This window comes from Mytilus galloprovincialis, chromosome 12, assembly GCF_965363235.1.
Source record: "Mytilus galloprovincialis chromosome 12, xbMytGall1.hap1.1, whole genome shotgun sequence".
In the NCBI taxonomy this organism is placed as follows: Eukaryota; Metazoa; Mollusca; class Bivalvia; order Mytilida; family Mytilidae; genus Mytilus; species Mytilus galloprovincialis.
Window position 1 is genome coordinate 59,695,127 of NC_134849.1, and position 22,483 is coordinate 59,717,609.

Sequence of the window (22,483 nt, forward strand, 5' to 3'; positions counted from 1 at the left end):
TCATTTTCACAATCGTAGAAATGGAAGCCATTGTAGGGATGACGCGCTGCCAATTTTGCTCTTGAAAACCGATAAATTTATCCACATAGGCACCATTACGATCCTTATATGTCAGTTGTATTTTAAAAGACAAATGTATCTACTAGTTAATGAGCATCAGTTAATGATCTTGTCTGCATTGATTCAACTAAACACTATTGTCTGATCGGTTGTCTGGTGGAATTTTCGAAAATTCTTAAACATTTATAAAAATTCTAATTAAATATTACGTGGAAGGGCAGACTAAAAAAATCAGTGGTTGAAGATTATAAACCCTAGTTATCACACACACAAAAAAATATTTTTTCGAAGATATGCATTTTTATCATCCAACTAAAAAGACTGTCGTCAACATGGTCAAGTACTTTTAATTAAAAAAAAATAGCTATTCGAACACACCTACTCTGTGATTCATTAGATAGGTATTTCACTTGACCCATATATTTTATCTTTTCGTACTGTGATTGTTTTATGTTATTATGACCAGGTTGTTGGTCACCTCTGTCATATTAGTTAGTTTCTGGGGGAAACTAGCGGTAGTTGAGATAAAGTCCAAGTCGCTGGAAAGTTTACATATTTATTTCACATCCATATATTTCAAATATTAAAACATAACTGAATAACAACATACAAACAAATATAAAATACAAATTCAAAAGACTGATTGACATACGGAAAATGAACCAATCAAATATCTTTTTATTAAATAATATTAATTCGCGTTTTGCCGAAAGCGGGGATTACGGATTAAAACATGGTTCGTATAAGTTTGTCAAGAATAGCTTTCGGCATTTATCACTTAGTGTCAAATTATCTATATTCTTTATCACAAAGCCTTTTATCTTAAAGACGGATATAGATCTTTGATAATTGATCTAAATGAAAGGATTATAGTTAAGTGTAAAATACAAGTAACTTTTGAATAGCTTAGAACATACTCACCCCTTCTCGTCCAATGAAAAGTCAGTTTTTTGCCCTCTAATTTTCATAGTACATGGTTTTCCATGCACTATGAAATGCTATACATGAATGACTTTTCATTGTCAGTTAATTATGAAAGTGAACTCTAAATAGCTGCACTAACGAAGTATACAATCCCTTGCATTTTCCTTGGGAAAAAAGCCTATTGGTTAAAGATGAAAGAGCAAAGATTAAAATAAAAACATTTTGAATTTTGCAAAATTTCATGCATTTTCTTATGATACACAAAAAAAAAAATTGGTAAGAATAAATAAAATGATATTTATTTAATTTATATACCTTACATTTGAGGGAATTGTTTTCTTTTTCTTTTAAAAAAAAACACAATGCCAGACTGCTGATTTGCAAAGCAAAGGATTTTTTTTCTCTTGGAGAAACACAATATCAATAAAAAAAAAAAAGCATTTAATGTCGAATAGTCTGAATTCAAATATTCAAACAGAGAGTTTTATATTTATAAAAAAAATCAAATTTCAAAAAGGGGATTTATATAACATTTTGTTGCTTTTTAAAATAAAAATAAAAATCTAACGATATATAAGTATTAAATTTTACCTGAAGCAGAAGAAAAACAAGAATGTGTCCCCAGTACACGAATGCCCCACTCGCACTATCATTTTCTATGTTCAGTGGACCGTGAAATTGGGGTAAACCCTCTAATTTGGCATTAAAATTAGAAAGATCATATCATAGGGAACATGTATACTAAGTTTGAAGTCGATTGGACTTCAACTTCATCAAAAACTACCTTGACCAAAAACTTTAACCTGAAGCGGGACAGACGGACGAACGGACGAACGGACGAACGAACGAACAGACGGACGGACGCACAGACCAGAAAACATAATGCTCCTCTACTATCGTAGGTGGGGCATAATTATGACGAACGGACGAACGAACGAACAGACGGACGGACGCACAGACCAGAAAACATAATGCCCCTCTACTATCGTAGGTGGGGCATAACAATTTATCCTTCACAAACTATATCAGTGCTATTTCATTTCATCCATTGAAATGATCATTACCTATGTTTTACATTTAGTGCGTTATGAAAAGTGAACTCTTTTTAGGTTTGAATATTACAATGGGAAAGGATAGTTTTGTAAGGTCACTCGAAAGTGTGAATATGTTCTAAATTGGTCAGACAATACTTGGTCATGTTTTATGAAGATTTAAGCCCTCGGCTTCGCCTTGGGCTTAAATCTTCATAAAACATGACCAAATATTGTCTAACCTATAAGTAAAATACAATAAACTAATAAATTATTAAAACGCAATAAGGACTCGGAATAATAATAAAAAGCATAGATTAAAGAAATATACAAAATCCTAAATGTGAACTTTGAACGAACAATTGTCGGGTCATATTACCCCGTCGGTCCCTATCTGATACTCCCGTATCAGCCTGTGTAAATTATGAACGAATACTATTTCAAAATGCATAGTGGAAAAATCAAAATGAGCAAATTTTATTTACATTATTTACAAGCGCTATTACGAACATTTGTCGTCTAAAATTTTCTCTCTTAAAATATCTTTAAAGGACCTGTAATTAAATCTAACTGTGTCTAAATACCAACACGAATAAATCACGAATCAATATGTATAAAACGAACAGTCTGCAATATTTGCCACCATGCAAATAACATACATTGTATGAACACTGTCTCTCTCACAGAAACTCGATACTTGAATCTATATGGGAATATAAAATAAATCAGTTAATATATATATATATAAGCATTGTCATTGCATAAAGTCATTGTTCTGTCAAATAAATCTGTTTTCATCACTAACTCTGTTTCGGCCTGAAATAAACACTAAGAATAGCACGGAGATTCTCTTCAATCTGAACCTTCTTTCTACATATTTTAAGTTTCAGGAACATTTGTCCGAACTATATCTGTAGCACTATACGAATATGTATGTACACATCTTTGTACTAATACAGTCAATACATCTATGTGAATGTAACCATTTATCAAAATGTCGCTTATACCTGATAACTATTATAAACAAAAACGCAAAGTGTAGATCATTTTGATACTTGAAAAGGCATTGTATGGAATATCGCAATACTAATTGTAAAGTTAAAAATATAGATTTGCAAGTAAATAAAATCTCAACATACTTATCTAAAATATTATGACAACTTGGCTACGGATACAAAATGCTGGTAAGAAATAAAAGGGGGGGGGGGTGTCAAACTGTTGAACTTCAAATTGAGAATATTAGAAAATAGAACATAAGAACGAAATAAGTATAAAACTCAAGTGTAAAAATCTTTCTGATTGTAAACATGCTGTGTGTTTTAAAACTAAACAGGTACTGATGGAAATTTTAAGACACTCTATTGTCTGAATAAAGAAGTTCCTTTTTATACTTTAGTATATGCGAATGAGCTTGTGTCGTGTTGTTGTTTGAAAAAAAAATGCATGTTTTGAAATAAAATAAAAGTTTAACAATGGTTTCTTTAAATGCAAAAAGCAGTTAAAAGTATTTTTCAAGGTTTGATCGTTTCAGCATAGGATCGTCACTCCTATATTGAAACTCCTTTGAACACGAATTGGGTGACGAGTCCAAGTCATGATCGAAAGTGGTCGAAAGAAATGCCAAAAGTTTGGTACGACTGTACCCGTTATACCATTGTTAGAACATGAAAATAACACCAATTTTGTAAAAATTGCAGTTACTTGATGTATGAACTGTCACTGATGTTTGTCTGATTATACGACCATTAACTTGTGAAAAAAACACTAGGTCCAAATTTACGACAAACATACTATGACAACCCAATATAAATTTAAATGTTGTTATATTAGAAACATTCCCGTTTGAGGTAAAAAAAAAATATGACTTTATTTTTTTTTGTATATGAAGTACTTGATTATGTTACTATCTATCAAATTGCGATGTAAAAAAAAACGGGCTTGTATATTGTACAGTATGTAAGTTAACTTTTGCTATTGAACTTGAAAAATGATGTGTAATTGTAATGTATAATTCTACAGAAGAATAAGGTGGGGGGGGGGGGGGCATTTTTATCTCTTTGTTTTACGTGCTTTTATACGTTTAGTCTGATCCTTGCGAACTTTATAATCATGTCTTAATTCTTGGGGAATATTTTCTTCCGGTTCCCATGTATTGTCTTTGTGACTAAACCCTAACCATTTTATTTTGTAATGCATTTTTTTATTTATACGTTTTGCGTCAACTATCCGTTCTACTTGGTACAGATCTGGATCATCGTTAGTTCGGATATCATCGGTATTTCGTTGTACTTGGCTCTCTGGCTGTGTATCGGTTTGAACATTTTCGTCGGCATCTTGGGCATTTCCCTCTTCATCTTCATCGTCTGACATTTCGTCGTCAGTTGGAACATCTACATTGTTTGTAGGCCTATCTTGTGGATCGTGATGTTGTTTTAACCTGTTTGCGTTAACGGGTCCTTTGATTGGTACATCGTCTGAACAGCGCCGTAGTTTGTATGTATTCTTTCCGGTTACCTCAGTTATGTAATATGGACCTTGCCATTTGTTACAAAGTTTTCTTGAGTATCCAACTGGCGTAGTCTTCGTATCCATCCAAACTTTATCTCTAATTTTTAAAGTTGCCTCTCTCGCATTTTTATCATGCTGCGCCTTGTATTTCTGCTGTGCTTCAAGTGAGTTTTCTTTAGCTATCTCTCTGGCTAATAAGACATTGCTATGTAGTCCATCGATGAACAGTCTTGCGTCTGGTCCAACATTTGTGGGTGCTGTCAAAACTGTATCAATCGGCGTTCTGCATTCTCTACTAAAGACCATGTAATACGGGGTATACTGTGTAGATTCTGTACACACGCTTGTGTTCATTGCATGAGCAATACTGGACAATTTATCTGGCCAATCTAATTGGTTTGCGGCGATGCATGTACGAAGTTTCTCTGCTATTGTTTTATTATTCCTCTCGCAAGTACTATTTGTTTGAGGTCTGTAGCTACTGGTTCTTATCTTTTTGATCTCGAATATATTGCAAACCTCTTTTAATATATTAGACATGAAGTTTTGACCTTTATCTGTAAGAATTGCGTCTGGTGCGGAATATCGGCATATCCATTGGTTGTAAAATATGTTGGCTACGTCTTTTGCACCTGTATTCTTCATTGGAAAGATTTCTACATATTTAGAGAACGAGTCTACAATAAGTAGTACATGTGAATATCCATCTGTACTCTTTCTAAATGGTCCTAAAATGTCCATGTGAACCCGTCTGAAAACGTCTAGTATTGGAAGTGGCTGTAAAGGTGTCGGTCGTTTGTGCGCATTTGGCTTAGCTCTTTGACACTGTATACACGTCTGTACGTACTGTTGAATGTCACTGTACATACCAGGCCAATAGTACTTATATCTTATGGTATGATAAGTTCTTTCAATGCCACCATGTCCACCAAGTAAACTGTCATGGTATGATTTCAGGATATCGTCTCGTAGAGTTAAGGGTACTGCTAATCGTTTAACTATCCTATCCGCTCTGTGACCTTTTCCTTTCGGGTAGTATAAATGATTTAATACGTCATCGTCTATAATATAATCTTGGGATTCAATAACAGTTTTTCTTGCTTGCCTGGTCTTGTCGGGTAGTTCTTTATCCAATATATATTTAATAACATCTTTGAAATTTTCATCTGTCCGTTGATCGTTTAGGACTTTTTCTTTTGGACTTGTGGTTATTTCGCAAATGGACGCATATGGATCTAACTCGATGAAAGTGGCTTCTGTTTGTGTTGACGATTCGACTGTAGCTGTTGTAATAGTCGCTATTTCGGTATCGTATGGTCTTCTACTTAACGCATCAGCGTTACCATTAGCCGTTCCCTTTTTGTAAATTATTTCATAATCGTAGCTTTGTAGAAACATAGTCCATCTTGCAAGTCGGCCTGTGATTTTCTCCTTCGTGAGCTTCTGGATGTGTATAAGTGCTTCATGATCTGTATATATTCTGAATTTTCGGCTAGCCAAATAAACATGATATTGTTTAACTCCTTCAACCAACGCTAAATATTCAAGATCCCTGATACAATAGTTCTTTTCAGCTCCTCGTAATGATCGTCCACCATAAGCAATGACTTGTTCTCTGCCTTTATGATCTTTTTGTCCAAGAATGTAACCAATAGCGATCTGTGAAGCGTCCGTGTAGAGTATAAAATCTTTTAAAAAGTCTGGAAACGCGAGTATTGGAGATGATATTAAAAGTTTTTTTATCTCTTCGAATGACTGTTGGCAGCTCTTGTCCCAAATAAATTTAGCTCCTTTCACAAGCTGTCTGTGTAACGGGTTAGCAATTTCAGAAAAACCTTTAACGAACTTCCTGTAGTAATTTGCCAGTCCTAAAATGCTCTGACATCTGTTGTATTTTGGGGAACTGGAAACGTTTTTACTGCATCTGTCTTACTTGTGTCAACAGCAATTCCATCTTTTGATAAAACGTGGCCTAAAAACTTTACTTCTTTTGCAGCGAAAGTACATTTTGTTGGTTTAAGTTTTAGATTGGTTTCCCGTAGCTTTTGGAATAGAGTCGTAAGGTGTTGCAGATGCTCTTCAAATGTTCTTGAAAAAACGAGTACATCATCCATGTAGACTAGTGCACTTTTCCAGTTTATACCACGTAAAGCTTCGGACATGACTAATTGAAAGGTGTGCGGACTGTTAGAAAGGCCGAATGGTAGACGGTTAAATTCAAATACTCCTTCGTGACATGTGAATGCGGTTTTATGTTTAGTCTCTGGATCTAACTTTATTTGATGGAATCCATTGAACATATCGACGGTATTATAGAATTTCGCCTTCGCCTCGCCTAACATATCAACAATATCGTCCATTTGAACAATCGGGTGCACTTTTTTTTGTCGTCAAAGTATTCAGGAGACGAAAATCAACGCAAAACCTATACTGGGGCGTGTTGGGTGTTGACGATGCGGACTTTGGACTCTTCTTTTGGACTAAACAAATGGGACTGGCCCATTCACTTTGTGACGGTTCTATGATATCGTATTTTAACATCTCTTCTACATGTTTGCTGGCTTCTCCTTTAACGGCTGGTGATTGCCTGTAGAACCTTTGTCTTACGGGTTGCGCGTCGCCTGTTTCAATACGATGGGGATGGAGATCTGTACAACCAAGTTCGGATAAATTCATAGCAAAATCGTCCCTATTTGTTCCTAACATCACCATTAGTTTTTGTTTTTGTTCTGTTGTTAAATCCGAGTCAGAAAAATTGAAATTTAAACTTTTAGCTATATCGATGTACTTTGCTTCATTATTTTTATTTTGTGTACCCTTATCTATTGAATTTATTTCTACTGTGTCATCTGTGATTTCACTTGAAATCGAGTTCTCTATAATGTCACTGAACTTGCCTATTTTTGTGTGTTTTGATAACCGTACTTTGGCATTTGTAGGATTAAGAACTTGTAAAAATGTTTTATTGTTTCTTATTTGTACTAGACATGTGGCACCTACAATATTCTGTTTACCAACCAAGGCTGGGTTCGGTTCAATAATACCTAATTTAGATTTTATACTTTTGTCAACAGTTTGAACGGGGATAATGACTTCTGACCTACTGGGAATTACTTCATCGTTAACTAAAGAAATAAAGCATATACTATTGTCATTATTATCACCATTAGTAAGGGGAACTTCAGTAATGCCAGACTGTAGAACAAGGGTTTTGTCGTCAAAATTAAGCCTAGCTTTTTGTTGATCTAGGAAATCTAAACCAAGAATAATTGAATGTGCGAAATTTTCAAAAATATGAAAGGTTTGTTGCATGGTTAAACGACCTATTTCTATAGGGACATCAATTGTTCCTATTCCTCTTAAAGATGCTCCACTTGCTCCTGTTGCAAGAAGAGATGCCTTTTTAAGTGTAACCTTATGCAAATTTGAATAATAAAAATCTGCCGAAATTGCGCTAATAGTAGCTCCAGAATCAACCATAGCCATACCAAAATGATTTGCAACCCGAATTTTAATTAAATTTGATGCTTTTGTGTTATTTAAACCTGTTGCTTTTTTATTATTATTCCGAGTCCTTATTGCGTTTTAATAATTTATTAGTTTATTGTATTTTACGCTATTCAAAAGTTACTTGTATTTTACACTTAACTGTAATCCTTTCATTTAGATTGATTATCAAAGATTTATATCCGTCTTTAAGATAAAAGGTTTTGTAATAAAGAATATAGATAATTTGACACTAAGTGATAAATGCCGAAAGCTATTCTTGACAAACTTACTTGTTTTTATGTTGTTAGGCAGTTATGTTTTAATATTTGAAATATATGGATGTGAAATAAATATGTAAACTTTACAGCAATTTGGATTTTATCTCAACTACCGCTAGTTTCCCCCAGAAACTAATTAATATGACAGAGGTGACAAACAACCTGGTCATATTATAAAGCCAGCCTGTAGCTTTGATACATGTATATAACAAGAATGTGTCCATAGTACACGGATGCCCCACTATATAATCATTTTCTATGTTCAGTGGACCATGAAATTGGGGTCGAAACTTTAATTTGGAATTAAAATTAGAAAGATCATATCATAGGGAACATGTGTACTAAGTTTCAAGTTGATGTAACTTTAACTTCATCAAAAACTACCTTGACCAAAAACTTTAACCTGAACTTTGCACTATCATTTTCTATGTTCAGTGAACCATGAAATTGGGGTCAAAACTATAATTTGGTATTAAAATTAGAAAGATCATATCATGGGGAACATGTGTATCAAGTTTCAAGTTGATTGGACTTCAGCTTCATCAAAAACTACCTCGACCAAAAACTTTAACCTGCAGCGAACGGACGCACAGACGGACGCACAGACGGTCTGACGAACGAACGAACGGAGGCACAGACCAGAAAACATAATGTCCCTCTACTATCGTAGGTGGGGCATAAAAATGATAGAATCTGAAGCGAGATGATATATCAAATACTCTTGCTTTGTGCGTTTCAACGACAAAATATACTCCTAAAACACGCCTTAACATAAAAAGGTGCACTCGATTTTCTCTTTTCGATACATTTGTTGCCCATTTTTTTTTTCTTGAGTCACATAATGGAAGGGCAGACATGAAAATTACTGAACTAATAGATTGATACACATGTTCTCCGTGTGTGGTAATTTTTTTTTTTAAATCTGAGGTAATGCATTTTCTACATCCAACTTGATGGATACCCATGACGTCGACTTGATATTAAAAGATACATTTGTAAATTGAAAACTTATGCAAATGGTGTTTTTAAAATAAAACACTCCGTATTCGGAGAAAATGTCGTTTTATTCATTTCTATTTACATTTAAAAATGTTGTTACTATAGTAAACATTACAGTAAGCACTTATCGCCTTCTCTAACAAAGAGCTTCGATTCTTTTGTTCTATTTCAACTGGCTTTCCGACTGGTAGGAGTATTTGAAAGCAGATATACTTTTTGATTTTTAATTTCACTGGATAATGAATTCCACACTTTTGGACCAGTAAAAGAAAAACTTGATTTGTATAATTCTGTATTTGATTTAGTGACAATACAATTATCCGATGATGAAAGTCGAGTATTGTACGGTTATTTGTAGGCACAATAAGAGTTAAGAAAGTTGAGTTGCGAGTTAAGAACGAGTTAAGAAAGTCTATTTGCGAATTACAAAAGTCGAGTTGCGAGTTAAGAAAGTCCAGTTCCGACTTGAGAAAGTCGAGTTGCGTAAAACTCTGGAAACGAAACTATTGTTTTGGTGTAACTGTTTAACATTTTGGAATGATGATTGCTTATAGAATTGTATACAGTATTGTTGATTATTTTTGTTGTTTATATCTCTTCGTAAAAAGAAAATGGATTGATAATCACTACTATCGGATTTTCTGAAGAAGCAGATAGCCTTTTGAGATACAGCGGATAGCTTGCAGTTTAGTCATAATTAAATTTCATAGCTAGCACCGTCATATTAAACATAAAGGAAGATATACCAACCAAGCTATCATCATGGTACATATGTAAAAGACCCCTTCTGCAAGTTTCGTTTAGAGTGGGCAATTTAGGGCAGCTGTAGAGTCGGGTAATATTCGTTAGGGACCTCAAAATTTATTCTTTGACAATGACACTCAAAATTGTGGACGTTAAAATTATATATGTCTACATAGGCTAGAGTTGAAGGGGAAATGATGGGCGTTTATAAAACCAGTTTAAACCAGCCGCCTTTTTGTGTCTGACAGAAGTCGGGACCTTTAGCCTGTGTTGGTCTTGTATATCTTTTACAATTGGAAAACTTGCTGAATTTTTCGTTTCCATTCTCTGACTTTAGTTTGCCTCAATCAAATTGTATGAAACTTATACACACTGCTTATTATTACAAAACACAGACCAAGTTTGAATTATGGTGGGGTCACCTTAACCGTTCAAGAGTAATGCTCCTTAAAAAAAAATGCTGATTTTTTTCGTTTCTGTTCGCTATAAATTTAGTTTGTCTTAACCAAATGTTATGAAACTTATAAACAATGCTAAATACAACAAATCAAAGCGCTGTAAGCGCTGAAGGCAGTTAACCAAAAACCAAGGCAACCGTAATTATGAAAACTGTGACAATGTTGCCTCAACATTAAACATTCATATATAGTACATTCATGTTTATCTAATGATTTATTTATTAAGGCAAATAATTTATATGTTATCAAGGTTTCAAAAGCAATGCATAGATCAATGTATATTTTTTATGGTGAGTCTGCAGTGGTACAAGTTCCCAATGATTGCAGTTGTTCTACTTGGTAGTTAACCTTGGTTTTATTTGACTGCTAGAAGTTCAATTTGACGTAGTATGAACATGTAATAGTATGAATGGACTGGTTTCCCTGGAAAGAAAACTGAGTTTGTGTTCTATAGTACAAAAGTTATGAGACACGAATCAGACAAATGTTCACTACAACAGGGATCAAAGATGAGGTCTGACTGACTTGCCCATAGTAAATGTAAATGATTTGTTATTTTGTCCCATACATATGAATATATATAATTTAGGGGTGGGGATCTCAACGGTTTTCAAGTTCTCAAACAGGTAGGGGTAGGCAGAGGATTTAAGGGGCAGGGGCCCGCCCCCCCCCTTTTTGGGAAAAAATTTGGTTGCTTATATAGGGAATCACTGGAGCGGGCCCCTCTTAGGTCAGACAGTTGGCCCCACTTATGAAAATTTCTGGATCCGCCACTGGGGGTAGGGTGACCCTAGGGACTTCCCCTACATTTCATTTTATTTGTTATATTGTCCCATACATGAATATATATGGTTTAGGAGTGGGGATCTCATTGGTTTCCAAGTTCTCAAACAGGAAGGGTAGGGTGACCCAAAGGACTCCCCCTATATTTCATTTAATTAGTTATATTGATCCATACATGAATATATATTGTTTTGGTGTGGGGATCTCGACCGTTTCCAAGTTCTCAAACAGGAGGGTTGGGATGACCACAGGGACTTCCCTTATATTTCATTTGATTTGTTATATTGTCCCATACATGAGTATATATGGTTTAGGGGTAAGGATCTTGACCATTTCCAAGTTCTCAAACAGGAGGGTGAACAGTGACCTCAGGGACTCCCCCTATCTTTCATCTGATTTGTTATATTGTCCCATACATGAATATATATGGTTTAGGGATGGGGATCTCGACCATTTTTAAATTCTAAAACAGGAGGGGTGGGGTGACCCCTAGCGACTCTTCCTATATTTCATTTGATTTTTCATATTGTCACAAACATGAATATATATGGTTAAGGGGTGTGGATCTCAACCGTTTCCAAGTTCTCAAACAGGAAGGAGTGGGGTAACTCCAGGGACTCCCCCTATATTTCATTTTTTATTTATTATATTGTCCTATACTTGAATATATGCAGGGGCGGATTCAGACGGGGGAGGGTTGCGGGCTTGCACCCCCCTTAAATTTGCAAAGCATGGGTTGTTCTCAGCTTAATAAAGAAAATTCCGATAATTTTACCTCAATTTTTTTTTAGCCTCGCTCTGCTCGGCGAAAATTTAAGTTTGCGCCCCTCCTAACCTAAAATCCTGGATCTGCCCCTCATATGGTTTAGGGGTGGGGAGCTCGACCGTTTCCAAGTTATCAAACAGGAGGGGGTAGAGTGGCCCAAAGAATGCCACCTATATATCATATGATTAACTTACATTAAGGTATATATAATATAGTTGCATTATTTGTGAAAATAAAGAATGAAACTTTCAGCTACTTTAATTGACCCTTCAAAATTGAGAAAAAACAAATAACCCCTCGAAATTGCAGTCATATGTTTACACTTTAAAAGCATCTCACATGCATTATCATCATTTATCATTTATAAAGAAAATTTAGACTGTGACCATGAACATGTATATTGTTAGATATACTGTTCCCAGCTGTCACGTTGTATTGGATTTTTAAATTAAAATTTATCAAAAAGTAATTTTTTAGTTTCTGAATAAAATATTTTTCTGCTTTTTCTTTCTTTTACATATATCTTTTGGTTTACAATACTAGTGTTTATATTCATTTACCATGCATAGATGTATTTTTTCACCTGCTTGGATTTATTTTGTAAATGATCGTCAAACCCGGAATTACCCTTATCCGCTTCCGGAATCGGATCCGATTTTGTAAAATTTTGTCTTCACGGCCGCCATTGTTATGTGTTTACAATGTTGTTTTTGTCAATCAGATATGATTTTACTCGAATTTATACAATATTTGTCGGCGATTTTCTGTATAAAGCTAGCGGTTGAACAAAATGAACATCGCCGTCATGAATAATAATGATAAAAATAAGTTTTTAGCTCGTTTAATTGGAGACTTTGGTGAACATGGTGAAAAGGTTTGCAAAGTAATTTCTTATTTTCTTTCAAATGTAAGGCGACTACGTCGGGCGTAGCTAGAAACCAACTATCCTAGTCGAAATTCAGCTTTCAAAAGTGGAAGGTCTCGGACCACCGCTAATTTGCACACCTGCCTCCAAATTGAAAAGCTACGAAAATTTCTTTTTCTAATTTGAAATTGCCGCCAACAGCATGAACAGTTGAATTATATAATAGACTACTGACGTAGTTGTACTACGTATTGATGACAAACAATATTCCTACGACTTTTGTCATTTGGGAAATCTAAACTGCTTGTCTTCAGAGATTTTCGGCGATTAAATATTTCATACAATTGTTCTTTGACATCTTGGCTAAAAGCACAAGTCATAATGAACTACACAAGGATTTTTAATAAGCACTACTTCCTATGTGTAACTTTTAAACTTTTGGATAAATCGACGATCATTTAAGGTTTTTCTGGTCATTTTTTTTGTAATACAAAATAAAAAGTATTAAAAAAGTGTTCAATTAGTTATATATAACATAGTAACAAGCTAGATAATAACAATGGCAAGTATTTCAGGATTTATTGGGTAGAACACAAATCTAGGGTGCTCGCATAATGCAGCTTAACTGCATAAAAACGGATCAAGTTTGAATTTAAGTGTCGTCATTCTACCCATTTTAGAGTTATGCCCCTATACAAATGAAAAAATTATAATTTTTGGTTTCTATTTTTAACTTTAGTCTAAATTGCCTAAACCAAATGTTATGTACCTTATAAACAATACTTATTACGACAAAACTCGGATCAAGTACAAATTGAATTTAGGTAGTATCACTTTTACTGTTCCTCAGTGAAGTCCTTTTATAACTTTATACGATATGCAAGCGGGGCTGTGTCCAATGGACTCATTACCTATATATCTAAATTCTTTAAAGTAACAGATATGGGTGTTTTTCAATAAAAACGTACTTTCTTGTCCCAGCCACTTTAAAAAAAATGTGTTTGATCTTTACAAGTAATTTTTTGTGCAGTCAGTACATTGAATTAGATATAACATTTTTAAGCAAAGAAACAGTTTATGTTTTAGAGGGATTTATAAGATATTGATTCCTGAATGGTCCAAAACAACCAAAATGGCATGTTCCTAGACCGCCTGTTCAACATTTATACTCTCAAATATCGTAAAAAATGTAGAAATAAATATTAATTTTACTTAATATAAGTTCTTTATTAATTCAAAAGTATGTTTAGAGCCAACATATTTTATTAAACAGCTTTTAACATAGGATTTTTTATTTCAAAAGGTGTGTCCCTAACACAATGTCCACTACGAAACGAAGTCATTAAAACTTGCTTATAAACAGTTTTATAAAATCATTGTAATTTTTTGTTTGCAAGAGATATAAACATTAGGGTCTTACAAAAGAAGTGATGCTTTTATAACGGCAATTAAACTGTTGGTAAGAAAAATTGAGCACATCAAATGGACCAGAGTGATACCGTATTTTTGTAAATGTCCACTACGAAACGGGTCAAATCTCCTTCAGTAACTGGTTTTAAAATTATGAAAACAAGAATGTGTCCACAGTACACGGATGCCCCACTCGCACTATCATTTTCTATGTTTAGTGGACCATGAAATTGGAATAAATTCTGTAATTTGGCATTAAAATTAGAATGATCTTATCAAAGGGAACATGTATACTAAGTTTCAACTTGATTGGACTTCTACTTCATCAAAAACTATCTTGACCAAAAACTTTAACCTGAAATTTGCACTATCATTTTCTATGTTCAGTGAACCGTAAAATTGGGGTCAAAACTATAATTTGGCATTTAAATTAGAAAGATCATATCATAGGGCACATGTATACTAAGTTTCAAGTTGATTGGACTTCAACTTCATCAAAAACTACCTTGACCAAAAACTTTAACCTGAAATTTGCACTATCATTTTCTATGTTCAGTGAACCGTAAAATTGGGGTCAAAACTATAATTTGGCATTTAAATTAGAAAGATCATATCATAGGGCACATGTATACTATGTTTCAAGTTGATTGGACTTCAACTTCATCAAAAACTACCTTGACCAAAAACTTTAACCTGAAGCGGGACAGACGGACGAACGGACGAACGAACGGACGAACGAACGGACGAACAAACAGACGGACGAACGGACGCACAGACCAGAAAACATAATGCCCCTCTACTATCGTAGGTGGGGCATAAAAATATCAGTGTACAGCTTAATAACGCTTTGATGAATACAGTAGCCTTGTTACTATTGCAATATTGGGGTTGTGAGAAAAAAATAAAACATGTGAATACGTCCCCTACGAAACGGTCCCCTACGAAACAAGTTTGGGAGAAAAACGTTTCGTAGTGGACACTACCACTATCATGCAGTCTTTTTTTTACTCTTTTTTCAATTATATTCGTGCAAAGCAAAAAACAAAGGTTAGTTTCATGTAATTTTTATTATGTTTTTATTAACATAGAATAGAGTTGATGTCAACTACGAAACTTTTTGTCCACTACGAAACGGTTTTGTCAACTACGAAACGCATCAAAATGTCCACTACGTAACATGAGTTGTACCTTCATACATTGTATGTGAAGTACTGTCTAATCTTTATCGATAAAAAAGGTTCTCCAATTCAGAAAAAAATGAGATTTTTCTAGTATATAAAGTAAACAAACTGGAATGTCTATAGGAAACATTTAAAATTGCAAAAATATGTGTGTTTAGAAGCAGTTTTGTCCCCTACGAAACAGTACACAAATTATGAAAATAATATAATTTTAAAGAGTATTTAAGATTGCACTTTTTGTTTACAAACAGGTCTATAATAGAGGTATTCAAAAATACCTCTTGAAAATAAATTTTAGACTAGTTGATTTTCCATTTTTTTTTAGGTCTGAAAGGAACGCTTTTATTGAAAAACGCCCATATAATTTATAGAACAGACAAGGGGTAGTTGCAAATATTTCATGTATATTTTGAACACATGCAGAGAAGATTACTTAGGAACCCTTTGCCAAAAAATAAAACCTTGTTTTCTTCTATGTGCCCGCCTTCAGATGTTATGTTTTGAATTTTAGTTTCAATTTCCATATTCGGTATTTATCCTTAGGTAAGCTCCTTGTGGCAAAAATCACGTGATGCAAGAATTTATTATCCTGGAGTTAGGCTATTTATTTCTTTTTGTGGCGGGTATCCAAGCAACGTGCATGTGTTTAACGGCAATGCAGATTTTCTCTTATGAAATAAAATTAAAAAGTTGCCGATCCGGCACATAATAAAGATCGGTAATTAGAAAGCAAGGTTTTCATTTTAATTTAGATCGAAAATCTTAATTCGAGGGTTGAAAATTTAGAGCACAAAAATGGAGGTTTTCCTCAGGGAATCTTTTTATCTTATGCACTCTCATTTGAAAGCTTTATTTTTTAAATTTAATCAAAACAGAGAAAACAAATGTTTGTCAACTTGTGAATGGTCTTTCTTTCTTTCTCCCATGCCAAGTTATTCTCGCTAAAAATTCCAGTGGACCTCCTATGGCACCCACTAATAGTGAAAAAAAAAATCATTCAACAAATTAAATTATGACCTGCATGCACTTTGCATACTTTAAAAGGAGGCAATTTCATGACAAAACTGTTCTATACTGGAGGGGGGTCTAGAAATTTTGAAAGGGGGGCGAAGTTTTAAAAGTTTTTGGGACCTTTTTTGGCTAAAAAACATAAAATAAGTGTAAAATGCACTTTTTAAATGGTTCCTGGCGTAGGGCATGTATATTCTATAGTTGCTGTAAAGTGAAAGGGTTGGACATTTGTTATGTTGTATTCTCCCTATTGATTGTCTATCATAAAATGTTCATGAGTATGGATCCAAAGCTATATACACTGATATATTTGATGTGGGACTTGTCAATAAAATAGACATGGAAAATTCTCGTTTGTTGTATGTTAAATTAGCATAACCTCACAGATTTCTTGTTATGGACAAGAAATACACCGGGCTATTGGATGACATTTAGAATACAACCGACACGAGTTAAAAAATTCCAAACAAGCAATTTTTATCTAAATGTTTGGTTGATATGTTTCACCCAACAAAATTAAGGGAGGTTAGGGGTTCCAAATCAACCAAAGGATACGAATGAGTCTGAAATGACAAGGAATTTGTTAATGACGGTCGACAAATGGAGACCGTGATAAAGGCCACACTCAGCAGTCAGGTTGCAGTCTTGAAAAAAAGTATTCAATATAACAGTTCGGCGAAACAGACATTCCGGTCAGATATGCAAACCCCGGCCTCAAAAAAATACGCCCGTTTTTTAATCATCATGATCATTTAATGCTAAATAATTCTGTTGGAAATTTCAGTTTCTAATAGCAAAAAAGTTGATAAGATTATTGTTTTCAATCCAGATACGGCCAGAATTTTTATTTAATGCAAAAATAAGAGTAAGATTTTTTTCTCTCAAATACCTTAGACTGCCTCCTCAATTCAAATGGTTCGTACCTTAGACTTTCAAGCTATCCAGAGCGAGCTTAATATACTGAATGTGGATCATTATTCAGCTATTATATCAATTTAAACTATCATGTTATTTTAAAATAGGGCTGGGGCGTTTGGGGTTAAACACTTTTTCGTTGGTAAATAATATTGCTGCGGATTATTTTTTTCATGAGAGTGTAATAGAGTTTTACTTATTGTTTGGTTGAATAGTGAAATAGAAGTCACTACGTTCTTGGTCAATCCTGTGTATCTTTGAAGGTTTCATGCATGGTTGTCATCCTCAGCCTTATCAACGTGTTACTGTAATTTGAATTTCAAAATGACTGAGTGACGGTTTTTTTACGCACTGGTCAACTCCACCATAGAGAATCACATGACTTTGATACAACCAGTAAATACCAGCGAAATTATCTTTATAAGTAAAGAATTGTTGCATAAAAAGAAATACATAGGAAATGGCAAAATTCACGAAGTCTGATTAATCATTTTACAAACAAACAAAAAAGTCCAAGCAAAGGGGGGTGTACGCCCTCTACGCCCCCCTCTGGATCCGCCACCGGCGTCAATAAGTGAAATTAGGCATTAAACCCGTCAGTTTAATATGCACGCCTTTTTGACGTCATTTACTAGATAGAGGGGTCGCCTGTTTCCTGCACTATTACCGTTCATCATCGTCATTATACAGGAGGGGGAGGACAGGGGTAAGGGAGACAGGGAGAAAGGGGGTAGGAGAAAGGAGAGGAAGGCTGGGAGAAAGGAGAAAAAATAAAATATCTCTCCTTTTACAAAATGATCTATTTCAAGAAAAATATCTCAAAAGGAGATGTTTTATTCTAATGGGAGAAAGGAGAACGGGGGTAGGAGAAAGGAGAAGAGGGGTGGGAGAAGGGAGAAGGGTACCCCCCTGTCCTCCCCCTCATACAGGATAAACTAAAAGTTTGTTTTGTAAGTACTTAATCACAGTCTCCTTATGACAGCAATGCTGATTGTCAATTATGAGGATTTTTATTTGCCGAATAATTTGTACAATAAAGCAATGTAGTTTTGCAACCACTCGCTCAACATTGGTACGGAAGTGACGATGCCCCTAAACGTACGAATAATGTTCACTAAAACCAGAGTTTTTGACGGAAATGCATCGAACTCGAAAGTTGTCTATTGCATGGCAATATATATAGTCCCCTATCGGTTAAACTTGTTCTTTAAACTACATTGAATATAACAAATATCAAGTAAATATCGTCAAGCATAATGCAAAAGTGCGGAAATAATTTAAGTGAATATTCTGTCCAAGGACCGTAAACAGACAGACAGACAAGTCCCAAAAATACTTGAGACTAGCACTAGTACTCAACTGCTGATATAGATGTCTCTTCATGTACAGACCTAGGGCGTTTTTTACATTTTTTTTTATTGGTCTCTTCTGTATATCTCCAGAATATATTCTGTTGAATAGTCCAAAAAAATGAATCAGGACTTCTTCAGGAGATATTATGATGAAGAAGTTACAAAACAACAATTCAATTTGCCGTCGAATATAGCACATTTTTTTTATGTTGGATTACATAAACAAAGTTTACGATAAATTATTAGAAAATTTAGTTACGCCAGTTTATTTGACACAACGCTAGTGACTATATCAAACCAAAACTGAATAAAACATGTATAATTAATGGTGGTCCATTCATTAATAAAAAAATCTTATTAAAAAAATCATAAAAAATGTCCTAAAAACAAGATTTATAATTTTTTTTGGTTAAAAAAAAACCCGTCGCAACGTTAATTGTGCAATTTTTTTAAATGAGATAAATATACAGCAAAAAAATATGTTTTTTTTCTTAGATAATAATGTATGCCAGTGACTATAATAATAACCAGATGCTCCGCAGGGCGCAGCTTTATACGACCACAGAGGTTGAACCCTGAACGGTTGGGGCAAGTATGGACACAACATTCAAGCTGGATTCAGCTCTAAATTTGGATTGTAATTAAATAGTTGACACAGCATAGGTTTTGGACACAGAATGAATGTGGTCTAATGAACTTAAACATTTTTTTTTTGCCTTTGAGCAATTCACTATGCTGTTGAATATTAATCCTCTCTCAAAATAAATCTTTTTATTTATGAAATCTGAAATGAGAAAATTTAAACTGATCTCAATTCAAATTTCTAATGGAGTTTGCAACAATAACTACTCATTTAAATACATCATAAAATATTAAAATGTAACAAAAAGTGCTTGTTATCACTGAATGGTTAAGATTGTTTTAATTTATCAGTTGGTAGTAAAAGTGAATATACATTGTATATTGTATAAAACAATGATTTAAGTTGATTCAACTACTATTCTGGACAAAGAAAGATAACTCCAATCAATTGAAAATTGCAATTAGATATTTCTTGCTATTGCGCAATACTGTGCAATTGAAAATATTTGATATTGCACAATACTGTGCAATTGAAGATTTCTTGCTATTGCGCGATACTGTGCAGTTGAAAATTTCTTGCTATAGCACAATACTGTGCAATTGAAGATTTCTTGCTATTGCTGAATACTGTGCAATTGAAAATTTCTTGCTATTGCACAATACTTAATATAATAATTTTGGATCCTGATTTGAACCAACTTGAAAACTGGGCCCATAATCAAAAATCTAAGTACATGATTAAATTCAGCATATCAAAAAAGCCAAAGAATTCAATTTTTGTTAAAATCAAACTTTTTTGGACCCTTTGTTATTTAATGTAGACCAATTTGAAAACGGGACTAAAAATTAAGAATCTACATACACAGTTAGATTTGGCATATCAAAAAACCCCAATTATTCAATTTTGATGAATCAAACAAAGTTTAATTTTGGACCCCGATTAGGAACAACTTGAAAACTGGGCCAATAATGAAACATCTAAGTACATTTTTAGATTCAGCATATCAAAGAAACCCAAGGATTCAATTTTTGTTAAAATCAAACAAAGTTTAATTTTGGACCCTTTGGACCTTAATGTAGACCAATTGGAAAACGGGACCAAAAATTAAGAATCTACATACACAGTTAGATCCGGCATATCAAAGAACCCTAATTATTCAATTTTTGATGAAATCAATTTTGGACCCTTTGGGCCCCTTATTCCTAAACTGTTGGGACCAAAACTCCCAAAATCAAACCCAACCTTCCTTTTATGGTCATAAACCTTGTGTTTTAATTTCAAAGATTTCTATTTACTTATACTAAAGATATGGTGCGAAACCCAAGAATAATGCTTACTTGGGCCCCTTTTGGCCCCTAATTCCTAAACTGTTCAGACCTCAACTCTCAAAATCAATCCCAACCTTCCTTTTGTGGTCATAAACCTTGTGTTTCAATTTCATTGATTTCTTTTTACTTATACTAAAGTTATTGTGCGAAAACCAAGAATAATGCTTATTTGGGCCCTTTTTTGGCCCCTAATTCCTAAACTGTTTGAACTAAAACTCTCAAAATCAATCCCAACCTTCCTTTTGTGGTCATAAACCTTGTGTTAAAATTTCATAGATTTCTATTTACTTAAACTAAAGTTATAGTGCAAAAACCAAGAAAATGCTTATTTGGGCCCTTTTTGGCCCCTAATTCCTAAAATATTGGGACTAAAACTCCCAAAATCAATCCCAACCTTCCTTTTGTAGTTTTAAACCTTGTGTTAAAATTTCATAGATTTCTATTCACTTTTACTTAAGTTAGAGTGCGAAAACTAAAAAGTATTCGGACGACGACGACGCAAGACGACGACGACGACGCCAACGTGATAGCAATATACGACGAAAAATTAAAATGTTTGCGGTCGTATAAAAAACTGAATAAAACATTAATTGTGGTCCATTCATTAATAATAAATCACAATTAAAAAAAATCATAAAAAAGTTCCTAAAAAGAAGATTTAAAAATTTTTATGGTTAAAAAAAAAACCGTCGCCACGTAAATCGTAATAAATAAAATAAATTCAGATCATGGTGAGGTCGCGGTATGAGCGGCATGAAAATGTAAATTTTCGTTGCTTTCACGATGCTACTACGTCCTAATTACGCTTCTACAACGACCCCCTACGATTATACCACGTTCTCACCGCGCTTATTAGGGAGCTACCATTTGATTTTTATGGGGGGGGGGGGGGGGGGGGGGCTAGGATGAAATTTGAAAAAAATAGGCAGGACAGGAGTTTTGAGTAAAAAAAAAGGCAGGATGTGACACTTGCAAAAAAAAAAGTCAGGATAAACAATTTAGGTAAAAAAAAAGTCAGGATAAACTAAAAAAAAGGCAGGACCGATAAGAGTGAAAAATAAAAAGGCAGGACAGAGATTACAGCTAAAAAATAATGCAGGACCAAATTTTTCATCCTAGCCCCCCCCCCCCCTTTCCCATGAAAATCAAATGGTAGCTCCCTTATGTGACCTCACTACCCTTATCAAAATCTTTCTACGCTCATCACGTTTACACTATGACCAAATCACGATTTATGCGATTGCAACAAGATAGCACCACGCTTCTACTGCGATTATAGCACGTTCTTGCCACAATTATACTACGTTTATATCGCAATCTTACTACGTTCTCAACAATAACGTCAACATCGTGTTCCATATCAATACTCTTCCATTCCTTCTACTTCTGATTTAAAATACGTCGATTTCTCCGAAACAATGCAGGCATGCCACCAAAATCTACTAGAAAACGTGGGTGTGGTGGTAGGGGTAGATGTAGAGTCAGAGGGAGCTTTGAAAGTAATGAATCCTGATCCAGCAGAGATATAACCGACCATTCAACCTAAATTACAACCTATTGGCATCTGATACAGTTTTTCGATATAATGTCATTTATATAGTTTTATCGTTTTTGATATGAGGAAGGCGCTGCCTTAAATGCCAGCTTAATACCAAGACTATGTCCTATAAATTGATTAATTGTTGGTTGCTTAATGTCCAGTGGCAAATATTGCATGCACAAATTTTGACGGGACGTATTATGGTATACAAATGTCCGACTTCCGTCTGTCCGTCGTAAACATGGTAGAGTATAATGT

The 22,483-nt window shown here is 34.3% G+C and overlaps 1 protein-coding gene across 2 annotated transcripts in view; it reads right to left on the reverse strand.

The window, feature by feature from the left end:
- The window catches only part of LOC143054433 (ficolin-2-like), a 218,519-nt gene that overhangs the window by 38,880 nt on the left and 157,156 nt on the right, over window positions 1-22,483 (reverse strand). The window lies entirely within an intron of this gene.